Raw genomic sequence first — 24,453 nt, 5'->3', positions numbered from 1 at the left:
GTTCAGTTAAGAAGACAGTTTTAAAAGTATAATAGGTGCAGTGATAAGGGAAAGACAGGATAGATGACATGGTAAACACAATAGGACCTACTCTAGCCTGGAAGGATAAGGAAAACATCCTGGAAAAAATGGTCATCAATTTGTACCTGAATGATGCTTAAGAGTTGTCCAGGCTAAGAAGGGACATGGGGGCATATTGTAAGCAAAGCTATTAACAAATACAAAGACTTAGAGGCCAAGAAGAATAAGGTAGATTCAAAAATTAAAAGACAAATATTGCTGGAGATTAGAGTGAAGAAGTGATATAACAAGAGATGAATCTGGAGACATAGACAAGAGACAATAGAAAATAATCTTGGAAGTTACAATAAAGAGTTTGAACATTATTCACAAGGACTTGAAGACACTGAAGGTAAATAGCACATAATGTGATTCATTCATTTTGGAGAAATCACTCACTCTAGTTAGTAATTATATGGAATACAAGAAAACAGAAGAAAGGCAAAACAAGTAGAGATGGCAGAAAGTCCAGGCAGATGATTATGGTGGCCTAGACTCAGACAATTGTGGTGGATATAGAGAAAAGTAATCCTAAAGAAAATCAGTCCTGAATATTCAGTGGAAGGATGATGCTGAAGCTGAAACTCCAATACTTTGGCCAGCTGATGCAAAGAACTGACTCATTTGAAAAGACCCTGATGCTGGGAAAGATTGAAGGTGGAAGGAGAAGGGGACAACAGAGGATGAGATGGTTGGATAGTATCACCGACTCGAGGGACATTAGTTTGAGTAAGCTCTGGGAGTTGGTAATGGACAGGGAACCCTGGAGTGCTGCAGTCCATGGGGTCGCAGAGTTGGACATGACTCATCAATTGAACTGAACTGAGCTCGTTCTTTGTTTGCACTGATAGTGGGGCACTGAGCAGAATTTGATGTTGTAAGAAGAGCAAGTTTGTGTAGTTAGATGGGAATAGGAAAATAGCATGCATTAGTTCAAAATTAATTTTAGATGTGCTGAGTGTGTGATAAAGCCAATAAATATAACAGGTTGACAGTTAGAAATAAAAAATACACCTATGCTGTGTACACACACTATATATATACATGTGTGTCTGTGTGTGTTCTGGTTTTGTTATATATATATGCCCAAGAATCATTATATAAAAAGTAAATTAAATTACAGGAGTGGATACAGTTGCCTAAGTGTGAAGCAGGCCTAATAGAGTGTTAAAATATAGTGCCAAAGAGACATGAGAAAAACTGAAAACGTAAAGTATAACAGAAGACTTTACACCCAAAAAAAAAACAGAGAAAGAAAAGGGATATAGATTTAAGTGTATGTTAAATGGAACAGTGGGAAGCTGAGATAAATGACTAGAAATACCCACATGTAAATATCCATACTTAGTAGCCTACAAACAAAAGTAAAATTACCACTCAACAATATTGCTTTTTAAAGTACCAAGTATAAAATGAGGGAGAGAATCATATGAATTTCTGGGAAGAACTTTCCCAAGAAAGCAAATATCAAGGGTGAAAGTGAAGTGACAGTGAAAGTCGCTCAGTGGTGTCTGACTCTTTGCAACCCCATGGACTACACAGCCCATGGGATTCTCCAGGCCAGAATACTATAGTGGGTAGCCTTTATCTTATCCAGGCATCTTTCCGAACCAGGGATTGAACCTAGGTCTCCCACATTGCAGGCTGATTCTTCACCAGCTGAGCCGCAAGAGAAGCCCCATGTATAAAATAAGTCCAATCAATTAAATACTTGGTAAAATAAACAATAAATTCAAAATTCATGTATAACACTAGTTTATTCAAATTCTTGTCCTAGCAGAAACTGGATCATGATAACTGAGCACTGAATTCACAATATATTGCAGAAAATCTGGAAAGCTATATTTTTCCTCTTTTAACAATATTTCTAAATCTCTTCTGATTAGAATCAGGGGATATATTAATGTTCAGAATCTATCCAGTAATCATTTGCCTAGAATAAACATGTAATATCAGAGTTTGAAAATAAGCTGTCTTAAAAATGTAGAAAAAAGGATCTAGAAATATTTCTGAACAGGAATAGTATGTAAGATTGTTTCAGTTTAACTAGAAAATGCAATAGAACAAAAATGTATGGAAATATAATAAAGGTACCTAAACTTTTTTCCTTGATGGTTCATATCTTGATTTGAGCCTAGAGATCATGAACTATTATACCAATCAAGATAGTAAGCTCACAGCATTTCATAGTTGCTTCCCTTACATTCTTTGTCAGTCAAGACACTAATTAATGTACCTCAGTGTTCTCATTCTCAAAGCAGATCTTTTGTCTGCCTGAGAGCTTTGGTATCGTGGGGAAAATCCTCTGTTCCTGTTTTGTCATCTGACTGAGACCTGTAGTCATAAGCACCTCTCCCACTGCCATTCAACTCTGTCAGTGCCATGAAATCTACTTTTTTTTTTTTTTTTTCTTGAAACTTTTGGTGAATTCCAGATTTTCTGATCTGATGCCAAGGAAATATGCGAGATGGGAGAAGGCTGGGAAGAAAGCATAATCAATGATGTAGAAGTTGCTGTGTAATATCTAAAATATACTTTTAATCTGTAGACCAAATGGGCATTTTTGAACTCACTGTAGAGACTGACTTACCCACAGCTTTGCTATTGTCACTGTTTACAACTCTGATAGTGTCAAGGGGCAATAGATACATTCACCAACATCCAGAAGCAATAATAAAATTAGCTGGAAACTGGTTAACATAAAATCCCATAGTTTTTTGTATTGGTTTATCCTGAAAAGTGAAAGATTTCATTATTTTAGTGTCATAAAGTATAAGTTGGAATATTTTTGTGGGTAAAAAGGAAAACAGTTTTTCAAAGAAAAACATTTTCCTCCCAGGGGCACATTTTAAAATGGTAAAGATAGAGAAAATGAATGGCAGTAAAGTGTCATTTCATGACTTGCATTCACTCATTTAAATTAGTGACTTACAGATGTATATTTAAACATTTAGTCAATAAACACATTTTGTTAAACAATGGGTAGAAGAAACTATTATTTTCTTATTCAAGGTATTGCCTCAACATTCACACTGAGAGTTAATTCACTGTGAAAATTAAACAAAGCAAAATAGAAGAAAGCCAGTATTCATTAAATTACATCAAAGGCCAGCTTTATGATTCCTACCCTTTTAGAATTTTACTGGTTATTATGAGTACTTTTCTTTAAACTTTTTCTTAAAGAAATAAAACCTTTAAAATACAGTTGGAGGCCCCTGCCTTTCTACAGCTTTTTACACTAAGGTGGTCATTACCTAAAATTTTTTGCTTCTTTCATACAAGATTTTATTATAAATGTATAAATCCATAAGCTATATGCAGTTTTTATTTTCATCTTTGAATATTTATCTACAGTAATTTATATATATATATATATACACACACACATATATATATGTATGTTAGGTACTTAGAATAGGAAAAAGGAGTCCAAAATGTTGGTGGTTAAAAGACAAAGAAAGGGAAAAGCCCATGAAAAAGGAACAAAAGAAAATCTGCAGACCAGTGTGAAAACTTCAGTTGAAACAAATATGCCCCCTTCTTGGCTAACCCAATGTGTGTAGGGCAGGCTCAGGGAGGAAGAGACAAAAATTATCAAAAGAGGGAGCCAAAAAGGAGTGTAAGGAGGAGTGTAGGAGTCCTATCCTTTGCTGAATAAAACTCTGAGCTGTAACCAAGCTGTAACACTGGCCCGCTGTTTCAAATCTTTGCTGCAGTGAGATAGAACTGAGGAGATCACACACTTCCCAGACATATCCATTTGTATTTTATATATATCTGTATATGTCCATTTATAACTTCTTATTTTGGCATGACTGCACAAGTTTTAATTATCTTCAATACATTTATATTAATGTACTTAATTATGGTTCACTTTTTAAAGTTATAAAATGTCATGGTGCGTTTCTCTTTTGGGTGGACTTTGGGAGTTTCTACTAGGCTGACATCACAAGCATGCTGTATTCAATAGTCATTTACATGACTCCTTTGCACAAAGGTTTGAGATTTTCTGTGGTTTATACCTATTATGTGTGAAATTGCTAGAGTACTGAATATATGCATGTTGAACTTTACTACATTTTGACATGTTTCTCTCAAAAGTACCAGTCTATATTTCAACCTGCAGTCTGTGAGTTTTCAGAGGGTGGAAAATTAATGTGTCAATACATACATGTGTTAGGATTTCTCAGAACTTTTGTTTTTGAGTCGGTTGTAGTAATTTACAAATTTCAGAAAAGTAATTTTGTTTATTGTGGAAAAACTTCTTCACTTGATTTCAATCATCATCATCTGTACTTATTTCTGATTTTTGTTTGTTCATTGTTTTCAGTTTAATATACAGTAAACATTTTTTTCCATGGTTGTTCTTGTAGCTCAGTTATTAATGCATGTTGATAAAATGGTGTCAGTATTTTAATTATGCAACATTTCAAGCCTAAAGGGAAGTACAAAAATTGAAAAGAAATTATCTATAATTTAAATTAATAAATACTGCATTTAAATAAAAAAACAGTTTATAAGGAAGAAATTATTTTTATATTTCCTTCATGTCATTTTCTAAGGGAGTACGTTTACTCATAGAGTTGATATCCTGTTATACCCTTTCTTAAGTGTGTATCTTAAGTGTTATATTTCTTTATCATTCAACATTATTCTTTTGAGATCAATCTGTAATGAAAGTGCAAATTCAGCTTATTAATTTCAAATGTTAAACATTATTTCGTTGTGTGACTATATTAGCATTTTCTTATCCATTTCTCTACTGATGGACAATGAGAGGTTCCTCAGGGTGTATAGCCCTGAATTAACCCATATTCATCCTGCAATGACAGAGATTTTAGCAGGGTTCTCTGATGATCTCTTTCCCTGGGTGACCAAGCCCAGCTGCTTAGCTAGACTAAGTGCTGGCTGAGTGCTTTATTGTTTTTAACAATATCCTGCGGCATAAATTGTTCCACAGACTAATTTAATCAAATTCAAGTGCTTGGAAAAGGGCCATTTCCTTTGTTAAAGCTTGAGGTTTGTTCTGTTCCCCAAAAGCAACCTTCTGCTTGTCTCTTGGTTCTTCTGGCCGACTATTTGGTCTGTATTTCTCCAGTAAACCTGCCAATCTCGTCCCAGTTGCCTTTCAATACAATCTGTACTATTTCTGAGAGTACTCTTGGTCTTGAACTTCACACTCAGCTGCAAAGGAAGTCAGTTCTTAAGCAGAGAGATTGGAGCCCTCTGTTGTATTCCTCGGAGAAGGCAATGGCACCCCACTCCAGTACTCTTGCCTGGAAAATCCCATGGATGGAGGAGCCTTGTAGGCTGCAGTCCATGGGGTCGCTAAGAGTCGGATATGACTGAGCGACTTGACTTTCACTTTTCACTTTCATGCATTGGAGAAGGAAATGGCAACCCACTCCAGTGTTCTTGCCTGGAGAATCCCAGGGACGGGGGAGCCTGGTGGGCTGTCGTCTATGGGGTCGCACAGAGTCGGACACGACTGAAGTGACTTAGCAGCAGTTGTATTCCTGCTTCTCCCCAGAGCAAATCTCTGAACAATGACTCAGTGTTCAGTGTTGGCTCAACATCAGTGTTGGGGCCAGGGGCAATAGATCTTGACTTACTAGTTGAGCACTTGGTAGGGACAGGCAATAGCTCAAGTTCTCCTTGGCTTGCCTTTTCTTGTGTAGAACATTCTAACCCATGAGCTGTGAAAAGATGATCTGGACTTCAGTGTTCAGAAGCACTGAACCCCATGAGTGTGTTTAGGTGAAAGGGAGCCTTCTTGTTCACACTCACTTGGAACTTAGTTTCAGCAAGCAATAGGAGATGGGGGCAGGATAAAAAATGCTGATGTTCTGCTTCTTCCAGGATGATAACCCTCCAACTCAGAGTAGGGGGTAAAGGAGTAGGGTTCTTGACTATAATAATGTGAGCAAAGTTTCCATATCACTGAGATGAATGAGGAGAAACAGAGCAGGTCTTGGTTCAGAGACCATAAACTCTTTATTTCATTAAATAATTTTATTTAGATTTCATTAAGCACATATTTTCATTTGTTGTTTGCCCTTAGGACTATTTTCAGAGACATTAAATGTGTATGTTTAGGGATAAATTTCACCAGTTTTGTTGGAGGTGCATAGGACTACAGATCTCCTCATACTGTCATCTTGGAAGAAGTGAAACTTCTGCCTTATTAGCTTTTAGGTAGAATCTCACAGCTCTGATACATAGTGTTTTAATTGTTGTTTACTTATACATGTATTTATCATTGCCACGTTATTCATTCTATTTCCAAAAAGCCATTGAAAAGTCTATGTTTTGTTTTATTGTATTATTTAACGGAGATGAGTTTTACAGTTATTTGTCATTGTCCATCATAGAATAGTCTCATAATTGAATCCTCAATTATTTGGGGGACCATTTATGTTATTTTATTTTCCCCTTACAGTCCAGTTTCAAATTTGTATTTCTTCTTTACCATAAGCACTCATGTTAATAGATTTGATACAAATTTTACTATTGATATAAACTCATCCTTATAAAACCTATATGTGACATTCTGAATGCATGAGTTTCTATTTTTTAAAATTGTATCATATTATAAATCTCACTTTGTTTCTTGAAATTTTCACTTGAAGTATGTTTTAATATCTACCCATGTGGCTTTATGCAAACTAGTTTTTTTCTAAGCAAATATTCCCAAGTATACATGTAAAAAATGTTACTAGCTATTTTCCTAAAGATGAGAACCATTTCTAGTTTCTCCCTAACCATTTTTAGTTTCTCCCTAACTCTAGATATTTTACTAGAAAGATCATAATGCACACCGAGCAAGTTCAAATCTCAGCATATACATGGGGCATAATGAATCCCTTGATTTCTTCAAAATTACTTTTCATCCAAAATACTAGTGATGAGATAAAATTTATATTTTATGGCATGCCTAGAAAATTTTTAAAATGGGAAAAAATTGTCTTCCCTTGGCTTCCTTTTTCTCCTCTTCTGTGCATTGTGTATCTGTATGATGCATTGACCTTCTCTATCAATAGAAATATCTATTCATTCATAAAGAGTAACATTCTTGTAGAACCAAGACAACTCTTTAAAAGATAACATTCCTTCTTGATCCTGAAAGGGTCACAATGACTCATATTCTATACTGATAAATCCGTAGTATATAAACTATCTATGTCATTTAATGTACAGTTCTCAGTTTCAAAAATCTATTTACCTGTGCTTGGATCTCTAACAGGTAGAACGGTTCTCAGAGCTTTGTCAGAGTTTGCTCACATGTAATAATCCTTATTTGACACAAATAAAATTCTCCATTTCTTAAAAAAAATTTTTTTTTTTAACTGGAGGGTAATTGCTTTACAATGTTGTGTTGGTTTCTGCCATACATCAACACATATAGGCCATAGGTATACATATGTCTCCTCCCTCTTGAACCTGCCTCCTACCTCTTGCCCCATTCCACCCCTCTAGGTCATCACAGATCGCAGGGCTGAGCTCTTGTGTCAAACAGTAAATTCCCACTGACTATCTCTCTTACATATGGTAATGTTTCAATGCTAGTTTCTCAATTCAACCCATCCTCTTCTTGCCTTGCTGTGTCCACAAGTCTGTTCTCTATGCCTGTGTCTCTACTGCTGCATTGCAAAGAGGTTCATCAGTTCCATTTTTCTAGATTCCATATATATGCATTCATATACGATATTTGTTTTTCTCTTTCTGACTTACTTCACTCTGTATAACAGGCTGTATGTTTATCTACCTCACTAGAACTGACACTCAAATTTGTTATTTTTATGGCTGAGTAATATTCCATTTTCTGTATGAACCACATCTTATTTATCCATTCTTCTGTTGATGGACATCTAGGTTTCTTTCATGTCCTGGCTATTGTAAATAGTACTGTAATGAACACAGGAATACATGTGTCTTTTAGAATTGTGGTTTTCTCAGAGTATAGGCCCAATAGTAGGATTGCTGGGTCATGTAGTAGTTTTATTCCTAGTTTTTAAAGACATCTTCATACTGTTCTCCATAGTGGCCATGTCAATTTACATTCCCACCAGGTGATGCTAGTTGTAAAGAACCCACCTTCCAGTGCAGGAGACATAAGAGATGTGCGTTCAATCTCTGGTTAGGAAGATCCCCTGGAGGAGGGCATGTAACCCACTTTGGTAATCTTGCCTGGAGAATCCCATGGACAGAGGATCCTGGCAAGCTATGGTCCATAGGATCACAAAGAGTTGGACATGACTGAAGTGACTTAGCATGTACAAGAGAGTTCCCTTTTCTCCTCATCCTCTTCAACATTTATTGTTTGTAGAATTTTGATGATGGCCATTCTGAGCAGTATGAGGTGATATCTATGTGTATTTTTGATTTATATTTCTCTATTAATAAGCAATGTTGAGCATTTTTTTCATGAGTTTATAAGCCATCTGGATATCTTCTTTGGAGAAATGACTGTTTAGGACTTCTGCCCAGTTTTTGATTGGGTTGTTTGTTTGTTTGTTTTGATATTGAGCTGCATGAGCTGCTTGTATATTTTGGAGATTAATTCTTTGTCAGTTGTTTCATTTGCAATTCTTTTCTCCCATTTTGAGTATTGTCTTTTCATCTCAATTATGGTTTCTTTTGCTATGCAAAAGCCTTTGAGTTTAATCAGGTTCCATTTGCTTATTTTTGTTTTTACTTCCATTATTCTAGGAGGTGGGTCAAAGAGGGTCTTGCTGTGATTTATGTTAAAGAGTGCTTTGCTTATGTTTTTCTCTAAGAGTTTTATATTTTCTGATCTTACATTTAAGTCTTCAAGTTTCAGTTTATTTTGAGTTTATTTCATGTATGGTGTACACCAAGAGGTGTTCTAATTTCATTCTTTAACACATAGCTGTCCAGTTTCCACAGCACTAATTATTGAGGAAACAATCTTTTCTCCATTGTATATTCTTGCCTCCTTTGTCAAAGATAAGTTGCCCATAAGTGCATGGAATTATCTCTGGGCTTTCATTTTGTTCCATTGGTCTATATTTTTGTTTTTGTGCCAGTACCGTACTGACTTGATGACTGTAGCTTCATAGTATAATCTGAAAATAGGAAGATTGATTCCTCTGGCTTCATTTTTCTTTCTCCAGATTGCTTTGGCTATTCAGGGTCTTTTGTGTTTCTGTATGAGTTGTGAGATTTTTTGTTTTAGTTCTGTGAAAATGCCATTAGTAACTTGATAGAGATTGCATTAAATCTGAAGATCACTTTGTGTAGTAAAGTTATTTTCATAATATTATTCTTCCAATCCTAGGACATGGTATTATCTCTACCCATATGTTTATGACATCTTTTATTTCTTTTACCTGTGTCTTATATTTTTATGTATACAGCTCTTTTGTCTCCTTAAGTTCAGTTCATTTCAGTCACTCAGTCATGTCTGACTCTTTGTGACCTCATGAATTGCAGCACGCCAGGCCTCCTTGTCCATCACCAGCTCCCGGAGTTCACTCAAACTCACGTCCATCAAGTCAGTGATGCCATCCAGCCATCTCATCTTCTGTCTTCCCCTTTTCCTCCTACCTCCAATCCCTCCCAGCATCAGAGTGTTTTCCAATGAGTCAACTCTTCACATGAGGTGGTCAAAGTACTGGAGTTTCAGCTTTAGCATCATTTCTTCCAAAGAACACCCAAACTGATCTTTAGAATGGACAGGTTGAATCTCCTCGCAGTCCAAAAGACTCACAAGAGTCTTCTCCAACACCACAGTTCAAAAGCATCAATTCTTCAGTGCTCAGCTTTCTTCACAGCCCAACTCTCACATCCATACATGACCACTGGAAAAACCATAGCATTGACTAGACAAACCTTTGTTGGCAAAGTAATGTCTCTACTTTTGAATATGCTATCTAGGTTGGTCATAACTTTTCTTCCAAGGAATAAGTGTCTTTTAATTTCATGGCTGCATTCACAATCTGCAGTGATTTTGGAGCCCCCCAAAATAAAAGTCTGACACTGTTTCCACTGTTTCCTCATCTATTTGCCATGAAGTGATGGGACCAGATTCCATGATCTTCGTTTTCTGAATGTTGAGCTTTAAGCCAAATTTTTCACTCTCTTCTTTCACTTTCATCAAGAGGCTTTTAGTTCCTCTTCACTTTCTGCCATAAGGGTTGTGTCACCTGCATATCTGAGGTTATTGATATTTTTTCCGGCAATCTTGATTCCAGCTTGAGCTTCCTCCAGCCTAGCATTTCTCATTATGTACTCTGCATGTAAGTTAAATAAGCAGGGTGACAATATACAGCCTTGACGTACTCCTTTTCCTTTTTGAAACCAGTCTGTTGTTCCATGTCCAGTTCTAACTGTTGCTTCCCGACCTGCATATAGGTTTCTCAAGAGGCAGGTCATGTGGTCTGGTATTCCTATCTCTTTCAGAATTTTCCACAGTTTCTTGTGATCCACACAGTCAAAGGCTTTGGCATAGTCAATAAAGCAGAAATAGATGTTTTTCTGGAACTCTCTTGCTTTCTCCATGATCCAGTGGATGTTGGCAATTTGATCTCTGGTTCCTCTGCCTTTTCTAAAACCAGCTTGAACATCTGGAAGTTCACTGTTCAAGTATTGCTGAAGCCTGGCTTGGAGAATTTTGAGCACTACTTTACTAGCGTGTGAGATGAGTGCAATTGTGCGGTAGTTTGAGCAATCTTTGGCATTGCCTTTCTTTGGGATTGGAATGAGAACTGACCTTTTCCAGTTGTCTCCTTAGGTAGGTTTATTCCTAGGTATTTTATTCTTTTCGTTGTAATGGTGAATGGGATAATTCCTTAATTTCTACTTTTGACTTTTCATTGTTAGTGTATAGGAATGCAAAGGATTTCTGAGTATTGACCTTGTGTCCTGAAACTTCACTAAATTCACTGATTAGCTCTAGTAATTTTCTGATAGAATCTTTAGGGATTTTTATGCATGATATCATATCTTTTGAAAATAGAGTTTTACTTCTTTTCCAATCTTGATTCCTTTCATTTCCTTTTCCTCTCTAATTGCCATGGCGGCTGCTGCAAACTATGTTGAATAATAGTGATGAGAGTGGACAACCTTGCCTTATCTTAGAAGAAACATTTTTAGTTTTTTTGCTATTAAAATTCTCCATTTCTTTATTAGATCACCTTATTAATATTTCACTGACACTGACCACTCTGCAAACTTTTTTATACTTGGTCTAGGCTGATGGAAAGAAATGTTCTTTGTTGTAAATTCTGAGTTAGGGAGCACTGGAATTTTTTTGATGGTGGACCTTGCTGGGATTAAAAACAAGTTGCATGCCTTACAGTGAGCATTGGAAATCCAGATTCCTACTCCTAGATACTATTTTGACCTGAAACTTTCATAGGATACCACAAAGTCAACTTGTCTTAAATCTCTGACTTTATTTGGTCTCTTAACTTGGTACTTGAGGGTATTTGTTTCCTTTGAATTAGCTTCTTCTTTAATTGTTATGATTAAACTAGCCTTTCTGTGTGTCACAATGGGATAAGAGTGCTTGTCCATCACCTGTGTTTGTCATGATGCTAAAACTCTAAGCATTGCTTTCCAAAATTGAATTCATTTATACAGTTCGTAGTTGAGAATTTTGACAATGAGAACATATGGTACTGTCAGTATAATGATGGCATGCAATTTAGAATAAAGTCAATTATCAATCAAATTAGTCATTATTCTTTTAAGCAGAATGTGCACTACATGGCTCAGAACACAATGCATAATGTGCCTCCTGGAGTCACAAAATGCACAACATGGTAGACAATGAAAAGAACTACTGGTAAAGCAGAAATATTCATAAAAAATAAACATTTTATAGAATCGATTTTTCCATGATCAGCTGGATAAGAATAAATCAGAGTAATTATTGTATTGTGGCTTAGAGGAAAAATGAGATATAAACAGCATTAACGTATTCCTGATGTCTATGTCTTATTTTCTTACCTTCAAAGCAAAATTAGGATGTCAAACATCATTTCAGAAAGAAAAAAGTTCACAGTGTATGCAATGTATCCTAATAAGTTCATTCTTGGTTTTATGATATATTTATTAAAGTACAATTGTTGGCAGATCATTTGGAGAATGAGATGGTGGAGGAAGTGTGTAAATTTGAAAGACTACTGCATTGCTATGCAGCAATTTTTTGAAAATATATTGACAGGAATATCATTTCAATAGTTCTATTATTTTTTGCCACTAATTGATACTAGCAAGGAGAGATGTGGCTAAAATAGAGGAAAACTAAATGGGGGGTAAAATTATCATTTGACTTTCAGGGCTCTGTCTGGATTTGCTGAGGGTGAGGAAGGAAAACTAGAGATGATTTTTATGTCTATAAGAATGTTTAAGTATTCAGTATTATAATATTTCATTTGATTGAAGAAGAAAACATGTTCATTTAGATTTGCAGGTTTCTCTAAATTAAATTAAGAATGTGTACCTTTAAATTTCATTTAAAATGACTTGAGGCCTCCAAAGTTCCAAATAAACAAGTTAACATTTAGAGTTTAACCATTTTAGGATGTCTTTCATTCAAAATAAAGTTAGATTTGGTCTAGAAGACATTGTTTCAAAATAGAGAAGTTTAATTTAACAATGCTAATCATATAAAAAAATTAGGTAATATCCTTGGTATATCATGCTTTAGAAAATGAGAGTTCCCAGAACTTCATGAAGTTATATACTCAAATTTTATTTTTGATTGAGGAAACATAATAAACATTAAAATCAAATCAGACAGTTCATCCCTTAAAATTGATCTCATACCAATAAAAATGTTAAACTACTTATAAAAAGTAAAAGTCAGTTCAGTAACTCAGTTGTGTCCAACTCTTTGCAACCCTATGGACTGCAGCTTGCCAGGCTTCCCTGTCCATCACAAACTCCTGGAGCTTGGTCAGATTCATGTCCAAGGAGTCAGTGATGTCATCCAACCATTTCATCCTCTGTTGTTCCCTTCTCCTCCTGCCTTCATTTTTTCCCAGCATCAGGGTCTTTTCTAAGGAATCAGTTCTTCACATCAGCTGGCCAAAGTATTGGAGCTTCAACTTTAGTATCAGTCCTTCCAGTGAATATTCAGGATTGATTTCCTTTAGGATTGACTGGTTTGATCTCCTTGCACTCCAAGGAACTCTCAAGAGTCTTCTCCAACAGCACAGTTCAAAAGCATCAGTTCTTTGGTGCTCAGTTTTATTTATAGTTGAACTCACATTCATATATAACTACTGGAAAAACCATATCTTTGACTAGATGGACATTGTTGAAAAAGTAAAAAGAAAAGTAAAAGAAAAATATACAATTCTCAAAGTTGATTTTTACAATAACACTTTATTTCTGTTATAAATAATCTAAGCAGAAAAAGCAACCAAAATTAATCAAAAATATGGTGATACTAGAAAAAGTACATATAAAAATCTAACTAAAATATAGCCGTGTGTGTGTTTGTATTTGTGTATGACAGGATAAACTGTAGAAATGTAGTGATTTGCTTTTTGCTTTTGACTTTCAATATCATGGAATAACAGATTTAGTAGAACTCTTGGAAATGATATGACCTAATCTGTAGTCCTGAAGCTCGTTAGTGACTCAGCTATATTGAATATATTTGTGTTGCATGTCACCACCTCAAAGAGTTTCAGGGATAATATCTTATTATCATAATAGTAAAAAGATGTTTTATTTTGTTGTTTCTATGTCTAGCTGAAATCTCTCTTCCTTTAGCTTGATTTACTTTGGCTTTTTTTCAGGATGGGGAAAACTTGTATTTTCCTTTTTTTCCACAAATGCAGAGACACAAATTGAGGCAAATGAGCCTGGTTTTAGTTACTTCTTCACTCTCTAGCTACCTCTTTTTCACTTAAAGTAGTGATTTGGTTTTTTTCATTTACCAAAATTATTTTGTTAGCTTTTACTGAACTTTTAATGAAGTGTAAGTCACATCCTTTTCCAGTTTTGCTGTATTATACTCATTTTTCCCTCTATTCATTCTTTATTGTTAATATTTGTCATTTAGAACTGTATTACAGAATCTTACCATTTACCTATTAAACACTCTCAACTTTAACAAATGTTACCTATAAAACTTAAAATTTATGTAAAACTTTGTGTAGATTAGAAAAATATATCATAGTGTCTGAAAGAGAAAAATTCAGTTTAATAATTGCAGGGTTCACCAAGGATGCTGATAATGAAGTACAGTCAAAACTACATAAAAAATTATAATCAAAGTCTCACTTTTACTCTCCCTGTAGGCAGATATTTTTATTTTAATTATTTAATTATTATTATTTTATTATTTAATTATTTTTAATTTTAAGTTTTCTACTTTTTTTCATGAAAATACAAGCAAATGTGAATATACATTCTTATTTCTCCTTTCTTACACAGAATTGTAATAGCTAATATTTCCTGAATTCTTATTACATGTCTACTCTATTTAACAGATCATCAACTCAAATTTATGAGGTAGGTACTATATTATTCTTATTTATCATGGAAGGAATTGAAGTGCAAAACATTTTAGTATTTTGTACAAAATAATATTGTTAAGTATGTGAGCTGGGCTTTGAATCTAGAAAGTCTGTCGCCTGGGCTTGAAATCTTAATCTATAAAATTGATGGAAGTCTATTTAAAAATTATAGAAGAATTCCTAGACTGATGTATTTAATCCTAACAGTAGATCTCATGTTTTCATCAAAACATGCTCATTGACAGATGAATCAACAGTGAATTAAAAGTAAGATATTCTTGTTTAAATGCATCTACATACTTTTTAGGTATTTATAAAGCAAATATAGGAGCACAGCACAGACTCTGGCATTTACCCAGATAGTGTCATTCTATGACAATAACCAAATTACTTCACTTCACTGAACTTAGATTTCTTGATGTCAATAAAGAGGGTACTCATAGCATATGCTTACTTCATAGTGTTGTTGCAAGGCTAAAAGGCCATCATATGCATATAGTTCTTAGTCCAGGACCTGTCACACTCTAGGTGTTCAATAAATGGCAGTTCAAAGACTCATTTATGTTATGGTGCACGAAATAATTATAGATTTTTCAGAAAATAAGGGACTAATTGTTTCTATTAAATCAAATTACATCACTGATTTAAGTCTCTAATGAGGATGATGTATTCACAGATATATCATCTTTTTGAGCATAATGTCATATTTTCTATTCACTTTTAATTGTCACTCACATGGGTTGCTTCAATCTCATGTATATGCCTAAGAAATATCTTTGTAAATCTGACATCATTAGATGAAATTGAGGCAATGCAGTTTTTTTTTGTTTGTTTGTTTTGTTATTTGTCTCCTTCACTGGTCTTCAAGTGAACAATAAGGCATAATACAAGTCACGTAAAATAACTAGTGGGAGCTCTCCTGTAACACTTCTGTTCCAAGGAAATTTGCAGAACTATCTTTGACTTTGAGTGTTGTATACAAATTCAGGCACATTTTCAGATTGGGCATTCCAAGTGGCTCTCCCTTTAAATTCATAAAGTTTAGCCTCTGACTTGAAATTTGAGAATTAAGATAAAAATATGTGACAGGCTACCACACACCCGAGGTCAGGGGGGTGGCCGAGAGGAACTACACCGTGCCCGAGGTCAGGGTGGTGGCTGAAAGGAGCTACCCCACGTCCAAGGTCAGGGGTGGCAGCTGAGAGGAGCAATCCCAAGTCCAAGAGCGGTGGCTGCAGGGGCACAGGAGGGCCGAGAGGAGCTACTCAATCAATGTTCAAGGTCAGCAGGGGGAGTGGTGAGGAGATACACCTCGTCCAATGTAAGGAGCAATGGCTGTGCTTTGCTGGAGCAGACATGAAGAGATATCCCACGTCAAAGGTAAGAGAAACCCAAATAAGATGGTATGTATTGTGAGAGAAATCAGAGGGCAGACACACTGAAACCATAGTCAATCTAATCACAGGGACCATAGCCTTGTCTAATTCAGTGAAACTAAGCCATCCCATGTGGGGGCACCCAAGATGGGCAGGTCATGGTGGAGAGGTCTGACAGAATGTGGTCCACTGGAGAAGGGAATGGCAAACCACTTCAGTATTCTTGCCTTGAGAACCCTATGAACAGTATGAAAAGGCAAAATGATAGGATACTGAAAGAGGAACTCCCCAGGTTGGTAGGTGCCCAATATGCTATTGGAGATCCATGGAGAAATAACTCCAGAAAGAATGAAGGGATGGAGCCAAAGCAAAAACAATACCCAGTTGTGCATGTGATCGGTGATAGAAACAAGCTCCAATACTGTAAAGAGCAATATTGCATAGGAACCTGAAATGTCAAGTTCATGAATCAAGGCAAATTGGAAGTGGTAAAACAGGAGGTGGCAAGAGTGAATGTCAAAATTCTAGGAATCAACAAACTAAAATGGACTGAAATGAGTGAATTTAAGTCAGATGACCATTATAGCTACTATTGCAGGCAGGAATCCCTTAGAAGAAATGGAGTAGCCCTCATGGTCAACAAAAGAGACTGAAATGCAGTACTTGGATGCAGTCTCAAAAACAACAGAATGATCTCTGTTCGTTCCCGAGGCAAACCATTCAATATCACAGTATTCCAAGTCTATGCCCCAACCAGTAATGCTGAAGAAGCTGAAGTTGAACAGTTCTATGAAGACATACAAGACCTTTTAGAGCTACACCTAAAAAAGATGTCCTTTTCATTATAGGAGACTGCAATGCAAAAGTAGGAACTCAAGAAAGAGCTGGAGTAACAGGCAAATTTTGCCTTGGAATGTGGAATGAAGCAGGGCAAAGACTAATAGAGTTTTGCCAAGAAAATGCACTGGTCATAGCAAACACCCTCTTCCAACAACACAAGAGAAGACTCTACACATGGACATCACAAGATGGTCAACATTGAAATCAGATTGATTATATTCTTTGCAGCCAAAGATGGAGAAGCTCTATATAGTCAGCAAAAACAAGACCAGGAGCTGACCTGTGGCTCAGATCATGAACTCCTTTTTGCCAAATTCAGACTTAAATCAAAGAAAGTAGGGAAAACCACTAGACCATTCAGGTATGACCTAAGTCAAATCTCTTATGATTATACAGTCGAAGTGAGAAATAGATTTAAGGGCCTAGATCTGATTAGAGAGAGTGCCTGATGAACTATGGACTGAGGTTCATGACATTGTACAAGAGACAGGGATCAAGACCATCCCCATGGAAAAGAAATGCAAAAAAAAAAAAAAAAAGGCTGTCTGGGGAGGGCTTACAAACAGCTGTGAAAAGAAGTGAAATGAAAAGCAAGGAGAAAAGGAAACATATAAGCATCTGAATGCAGAGTTCCAAAGAATAGCAAGGAGAGATAAGAAAGCCTTCCTCAGAGATCAATGCAAAGAAATAGAGGAAAAGAACAGAATGGGAAAGACTAGAGATCTCTTCAAAAAAATTAGAGATACCAAGGGAACATTTCATGCAAAGATGGGCTCAATAAAGGACAGAAATTGTATGGACCTAATAGAAGCAGAAGATATTAAGAAGAGGTGGCAAGAATACACAGGAGAACTATATGAAAAAGATCTTCACGACCAAGACAATCACGATGGTGTGATCAGTCACCTAGAGCCAGATATCCTGGAATGTGAAGTCAAGTGGGCCTTAGAAAGCATCTCTACAAACAAAGGTAGTGGAGGTGATGGAATTCCAGGTGAGGTATTTCAAATCCTGAAAGATGCTGTGAAAGTGCTGCACTCAATATTCCAGCAAATTTGGAAAACTCAGCAGTGGCCACAGGACTGGAAAAGGTCAGTTTTCATTCTGATCCCAAAGAAAGGCAATGCCAAAGAATGGTCAAATTACCACACAATTGTACTCATCTCAAACACTAGCAAAGTAATGCTCAAAATTCTCCAAGCCAGGCTTCAGCAATATGTGACCATGAACTTCCAGATGTTCAAGCTGGTTTTAGAAAAGGCAGAGGAACCAGAGATCAAATTGTCAACATCCACTGGATCATTGAAAAAGCAAGAGAGTTCCAGAAAAGCATTTATTTCTGCTTTATTGACTATGCCAAAGCCTTTGACTATGTGGATCACAATAAACTGTGGAAAATTCTGAAAGATATGGGAGTACCAGACCACCTGACCTGCTTCTTGAGAGACCTATATGCAGGTCAGGAAGCAACAGTTAGAACTGGACATGGAACAACCTACCGGTTCCAAAAAGGAAAAGGAGTATGTCAAGGCTGTATATTGTCACCCTGCTTATTTAACCTCTATGCAGAGTACATCATGAGAAATGCTAGACTGGAAGAAGCACAAGCTGGAATCAAGATTGCCAGAAAAAATATCAATAACCTCAGATATGCAGATGACACCACCCTTATGGCAGAAAGTGAAGAGGAACTAAAAGCCTCTTGATGAAAGTGAAAGAGGAGAGTGAAAAAGTTGGCTTAAAGTTCAACATTCAGAAAACGAAGATCATGGCATCTGGTCCCATTACTTCATGGGAAATAGATGGGGAAACAGTGGAAACAGTGTCAGACTTTAATTTTTTGGGTTCTCAAATCACTACAGCTGGTGATTGCAGCCATGAAATTAAAAGAGGCTTACCCCTTGGAAGTAAAGTTATGACCAACCTAGATAGCATATTCAAAAGCAGAGTCATTACTTTGCCAACAAAGGTACGTCTAGTAGGCTATGTTTTTTCCAGTGGTCATGTATGGATGTGAGAGTTGGACTGTGAAGAATGCTGACTGCCAAAGAATTGATGCTTTTGAACTGTGGTGTTGGAGAAGACTCTGGAGAGTCCCTTAGACTGCAAGGAGATCCAACCGGTCCATTCTAAAGGAGATGAATCCTGTGTTTTCATGGGAAGGACTGATGCTAAAGCTGATACTCCAATTATTTGGTCACCTCATGCAAAGAGTTGACTCATTGGAAAAGACTCTGATTCTGGGAGGGATTGGGTGCAGGAGGAGAAGGGGATGACAGAGGATGAGATAACTGGATGGCATCACCAACTCGATGGATGTGAGTTTGATTGAACTCTGGGAATTGGTGATGGACAGGGAGGCCTGGCGTGCTGCAGTTCATGAGGTCACAAAGAATTGGACACGACTGAGCGACTGAACTGTACTGATGTAGTATAATGAATTGTTTACATTCGTGAACTTCTTAAGAGGAGAAATGTTATCTTTGTTTTTTCTTTTCCCAACTCTGGTACAAAATAAATAAAAAATAAAACCTGTTGAAAGGGCTATTCAAAAAATTTTAAATTACAACAGTTTTTAAAGTATAGTTGGGTACTGTGGATAATGTGATTAGGTTTTTCTACTTCTTATAAAAATATCTGGAGGCAACTGAAAATGAAATCTTCTGTTTGATTATCCACTATGTGACTATCATAAACTATCATAAATAATAGTTTTACTTCCTATGGTGAATGTCAGAAATTCACATTCTAACTTAAACATACATAAATACTATGGTACTAGAACTTGTATTTCCTTAGAAGAATGAAATACTATAAATGGAAGAGTTACATATGTAGTCAAGCATTTCTTTATTCCAGAATATGATGAAAGAGTATAGTAGTTACAGGAACATTTATTCTTTTCTCTTTTCCTAAATCTTAATTAAAAAAAAAAAAAAACTTACACAAGTATCCCTACTAAAGAAGACCATAAATCTATCTCTAAGTCTTAATAGATTTAAGCTATTCATTTATCTATATAAAATTCAATCTCTATAATGAAAAGAATCCAAAAAGTAAATTAATATATAATTTTGGGAAATTGATAACATCACAGAATTTGGTCCATTATTATTGGATTGAATTTCTACCATAAGAGCATAAGAAAATTCACCTTATAAATTCTTACCAAAAGAAAATTCACCTTATAAATTCTTACCAATTTTTTTTTCTAAATTAGTCTCCCTCAATCTCTCTTTTTTTCTCTCTATTTTTGTTATCCCAGAATCATAAACTATCTGCCAACAATTAATTGCACTTAATGTGAAAGCAAGTGAGTAACTGGTGATCACCATTAATCAAAGCTAAGCATCAGATATGTACTTTAAAGAAAAAGCAGCACTGTATGTGAATTGTAGTTGTCTTTTCCTTGGCTTATGAGTGATTTTTGATGGAGTATGTAGGTCACAATATAATTAGTTGATTTTTCTACCATGTGAACCTTAGTAATATGCAATTTAGAGGCAAGATAGTAGGGAGAAAGCATAAAATATTTTGGTATGAAAGTAAGTTTCATCCATCATCTGTGAGGAAAACAGATGATTTATAAGGCTTGTCTCCATATAATTAAAAACAACACACAGACCTTCTGGTGTTTCGGAAGACATGATGATGGGGTAACTCATAGAACTGAGAGGATGTATTGAGTTGAAGTAAGTAAAGAAATTAGCAAGGTGCCTAGTGTATGTAACATACGTTTATAAGAACAACAGTAGATGCTTTATTGTATTGCTTTGTTTTGCTTTTACAGTTTCAGTGATTTTTTTTCTTTTGACTTTCACTTCAGCCCATGACTACATCTTGGTTTTTAACTCCTAAGACTTGAACTGGCCTATCTTCAGGCCAAGGACTTAAGCATCCCACTAAACTACTGACCACATCCCGTGGTTGCTGTACAGTTGAACCTCAGGCTATTTATTATTCCAGGTAAAATAAATGACAAGATGCATTGCTCAAAGTTCTTCCCACTGGGAAGATTCCTGTCACCACTGTTCTTCAGGGAAAGAGTGAGCCCCATGGACATTTGGGCCATTTCCTCATGGTTTACTGCTGCTATTTTTACTTTATTTCCCCACATGCCACTATGAGTTTATAAGGGAGTTTTCTACAATATGCTGACTAAGAGAGAGAAACAGGCCTAGCTTACAGATGTTTCTTATACAGTCACCACCTTAAAGTGGATAGCTGCAGCACTACTGCTCTGATATGAGATATCCATGAAGAACAGAAATCCTTCGAGTGAACTAATTTGTTTCTTCAGGGTCTGCTTGAGCCGAACCATGAAATTACCCCTTCCACTTGATGATGGAGTGCTGCTGTGCACAACCAGTCTTATGGCTTGGAAAGTCAGATAACATCCAGTGCATAGTGGATAGCTCAGGCTACATGGTAACTTGATGGCTCACAGTTCCCATAAAGAGAGTATCCATATGCAGAGGATGGCAAGGCTTTCCTCTGAAATCCTAAGAGCCCAAGATGTGATTCACATATACGAGCCTGACAAAGGCTAAAAACTGCATCTGTCTGTCATTGACACTTCAGGCACCATTGTATCTGATGAACAGTGGGGCCAAAGTGGAAGCTTCCCTTGTCGTTCAGTTAGTAAAGAATTCGCCTGCCAGGAGTCTTCCTCCAATTCAGGAGATTCAGGTTGGATCACTGGGTTGGGAAGATCCCCTGGAGAAGGAAATGGCAACCCACTCCAGTACTCTTGCCTGGGAAATCACATGGACAGAGGAGCCTGGCTGGCTTATAGTCCATGGGGTCACAAGAATCAGACATGACTTAGCAACTAAACCACCACCACCATGGCCAAAGTAGAGGAGAAACTTGATTAGTACACAGGGTCCATTGCTGAGCCTTCTCTTGTTCTAGGCCTCACTCAATATGAGCAGAATTTTGAGTCCCTTGATACTGAGAATAATGCAACTGAATGAGAAACATGTTGCCTCCAAATTCCCAAAAAGATACTTTAAGTGCCATACCTCTCTTTTGAATTTAAGAGGGACCATACACAGCAAGTTATACTTCATCTTAGAAGAGATGTATCAATATGCTTCCTATCCCTGGAACCCTGGAGATTTCACTGAGGTTGAAAGGTCCTTGGATTTTTGTCAGATTAACTTGCCATCCTCTGATACCCAAATGCTTTCCAAATAAATCTTAAGTAGTTGTTACTTTCTGCTCATTGAGTTCAATCAGCATAATGCCACAAATGAAGTGTAATGGATCAGTGTGATGTCTTGTGGAAAGGAAAGGCAATTAAGGTTCCCACAGACTAGATTATGACAGAGGGCTTGAGATTTGATATATTCCTGAAGTACGTCTGAGTAGTTGTATTGCTAGGCTTGTCAACTGAAAGCAAATTGCTTCTGGTGGTTTTACTGACAGATATCAAGGAAAAAGCATTTGCCAGATAAATTGCTGCATATCAGGTACCAGAGTACATGCTAATTTTCTCAACTAATGAAACTGCATCTGGTATAGCACCTGAAATTAGAGTCACCACACAGTTACCTACACAATAACTCACAATCACTTCCAGGGGCTTCCTCGGTGGCTCAGATGATAAAGAATCCACCCCCAATGCAGGAGACCCAGATTCAGTTCCCAAGTCTTGAATATTCCCTGGAGAAAGGAATGGTAACCTACTCCAGTATTCTTGCCTGGAGAATTCCATGGACTGAGGAGCGTGGTGGGCTACAGCCCATGGGATCGCAAAGAACTGGACACAACTGAATGACTAACACTTTCACTTTCACACTGTCACTTGCAAGCTCTGTTTGCAGCACAAGCAGACAGGTGAGTTGAATGGGGATATGGTGGGAATCATGGCTCTACATCCTGAGATGTAGAGATCTACATAAGATCTTTATGGTGGCACTTTATCTCTGTAATCTCTCCAGGAATTGAATTTTTTTTTTTTTTTTTTTTGGTTTACCATTATCCCAGGGAGAGACAGTTCTAGCTGCTTCTATTTGAACTTTTCTACCATAATAGCTCCCACTCCACAGGTCGGGGAATCAGTGTGGGGATTCTTCCAGTTGCAGGCTAAGTTATTCCTGTGGTTACCGTCTTCTATCCCCAAGTTACAACACTGAGTCCAGAATCTCTGCTTAGTGGGCCAGTATCAACGATTTCAACCACATCCAATTTTATTCCTTCCACTATTATCCATTGCTCTTATTTTCCATTCCAACATAAATCTTTCAGATTTCTGTCTATGTAAACTGCAAAACCAATATGGTTCTACTGGAATGTAGAATAACTAGGACTTAAAATGTAGTTATAGTTCTAGAAGCAAAGAGAAGTGTTGGAGGGAGGTTCTGAGGAAAATCAGTAGGGCCTTGCCAGGAAATTACTCCAGAGGAGGTCATCACAATTTTCTCAAGCAAAGCGGGGTAATTACATCATTGGCCCTCCACATGGGGAGGATTGCTTCTACTGTTTAAAATATTCATCAGAATTTAGGGGTTCAATATCTCCAGCTTCATCAGAATCTTCTCATATTTTCAGTTTACAATATCCTTTTCCTTTCCAACCCAGTGCCTTACTTTAATAGTAGATACTCTGCAAGGTGGGTAATTGCTTGTATTGCAATTTAGCCATTTGCAGTTTGAGACTCTAGATTTGGGTTTTAGCAACATTAACTCTGCAACTACAGGAGATAAGGACTTTTTTCAGAGGAGACAGAAAAATTTAGGTCGTTTATGTGATACTTGAGTAGGGAATTAGAAGTCTTGAGCTCATCTTTTACTATACTCATTTTGTCGAGTGCAATTAAGAGCAAGTAAACAATTTCATTATACTTGTTTTCACAAAAATGTTTTAAGTTTAAAAATGTATGGTCACTCATAACATTAATTCTTATAAGTATTTGATTAGCATATCAGTGCCTTTAAAACTGACTGCATACATGCTCAGTCGTTCAGTTGTGTCCAACTCTTTGTGACCCTATGGACTGTAGCCTGCCAGGTTGCTCTGTCCATGGAATCCTCCAGGCAAGAATAATGGAATGAGTTGCTATTTCCTTCTCCAGAGGATCATCCTGATCCAGGGATCAAACCTGCTTCTCCAGCATTGGCAGGCAGATTCTTTATCATTGAGCCACTCAAACCAATTAAACAGAACCCAGAACCAACTTAGAAAACACTTTCTTAAGATCATGTTTCTCTAGAGCCACTTTGACTATCAAAATCTGTTCCCCCCAAAAAAAGCACATGTGTGATGTGTGTATAAAATTAGTATTGTCTTTTGGTATTGCCCATTTCCATCCTGTCCCCAGGTATGCTTTGCCCTCATGTTCTCTTCTCCTTTCTGTTATGAAACTTAATATCAGGTCTTCCTTTTCAAACATATTCAGTTTAAAGTATTGCTATCTACCAATTTAGAGTAAGTTTACTTAAATCAATACATCTTCTAGGATTCAGAATTTTATCATGGTTTCTGAAGATTGGGCATTGGGATAGTCCCAGAGCAATACTCTAATACAAAGCATGTAGCTGTCCATTCTGCTTACTTTAAAGAGAAATGGATACTATGAATTTTAGAATTGGAATTAGAATTAAAACTAAGTTCTAACTTAACTTTGCAAATGAGAATTTACCATATATTTACATTGTTGTTCTGGATCAAATGTA

Source organism: Oryx dammah, unplaced genomic scaffold (assembly GCF_014754425.2).
Source record: "Oryx dammah isolate SB20612 unplaced genomic scaffold, SCBI_Odam_1.1 HiC_scaffold_3, whole genome shotgun sequence".
Taxonomy (NCBI): Eukaryota; Metazoa; Chordata; class Mammalia; order Artiodactyla; family Bovidae; genus Oryx; species Oryx dammah.
Note: the sequence above shows the minus strand (reverse complement) of the source record.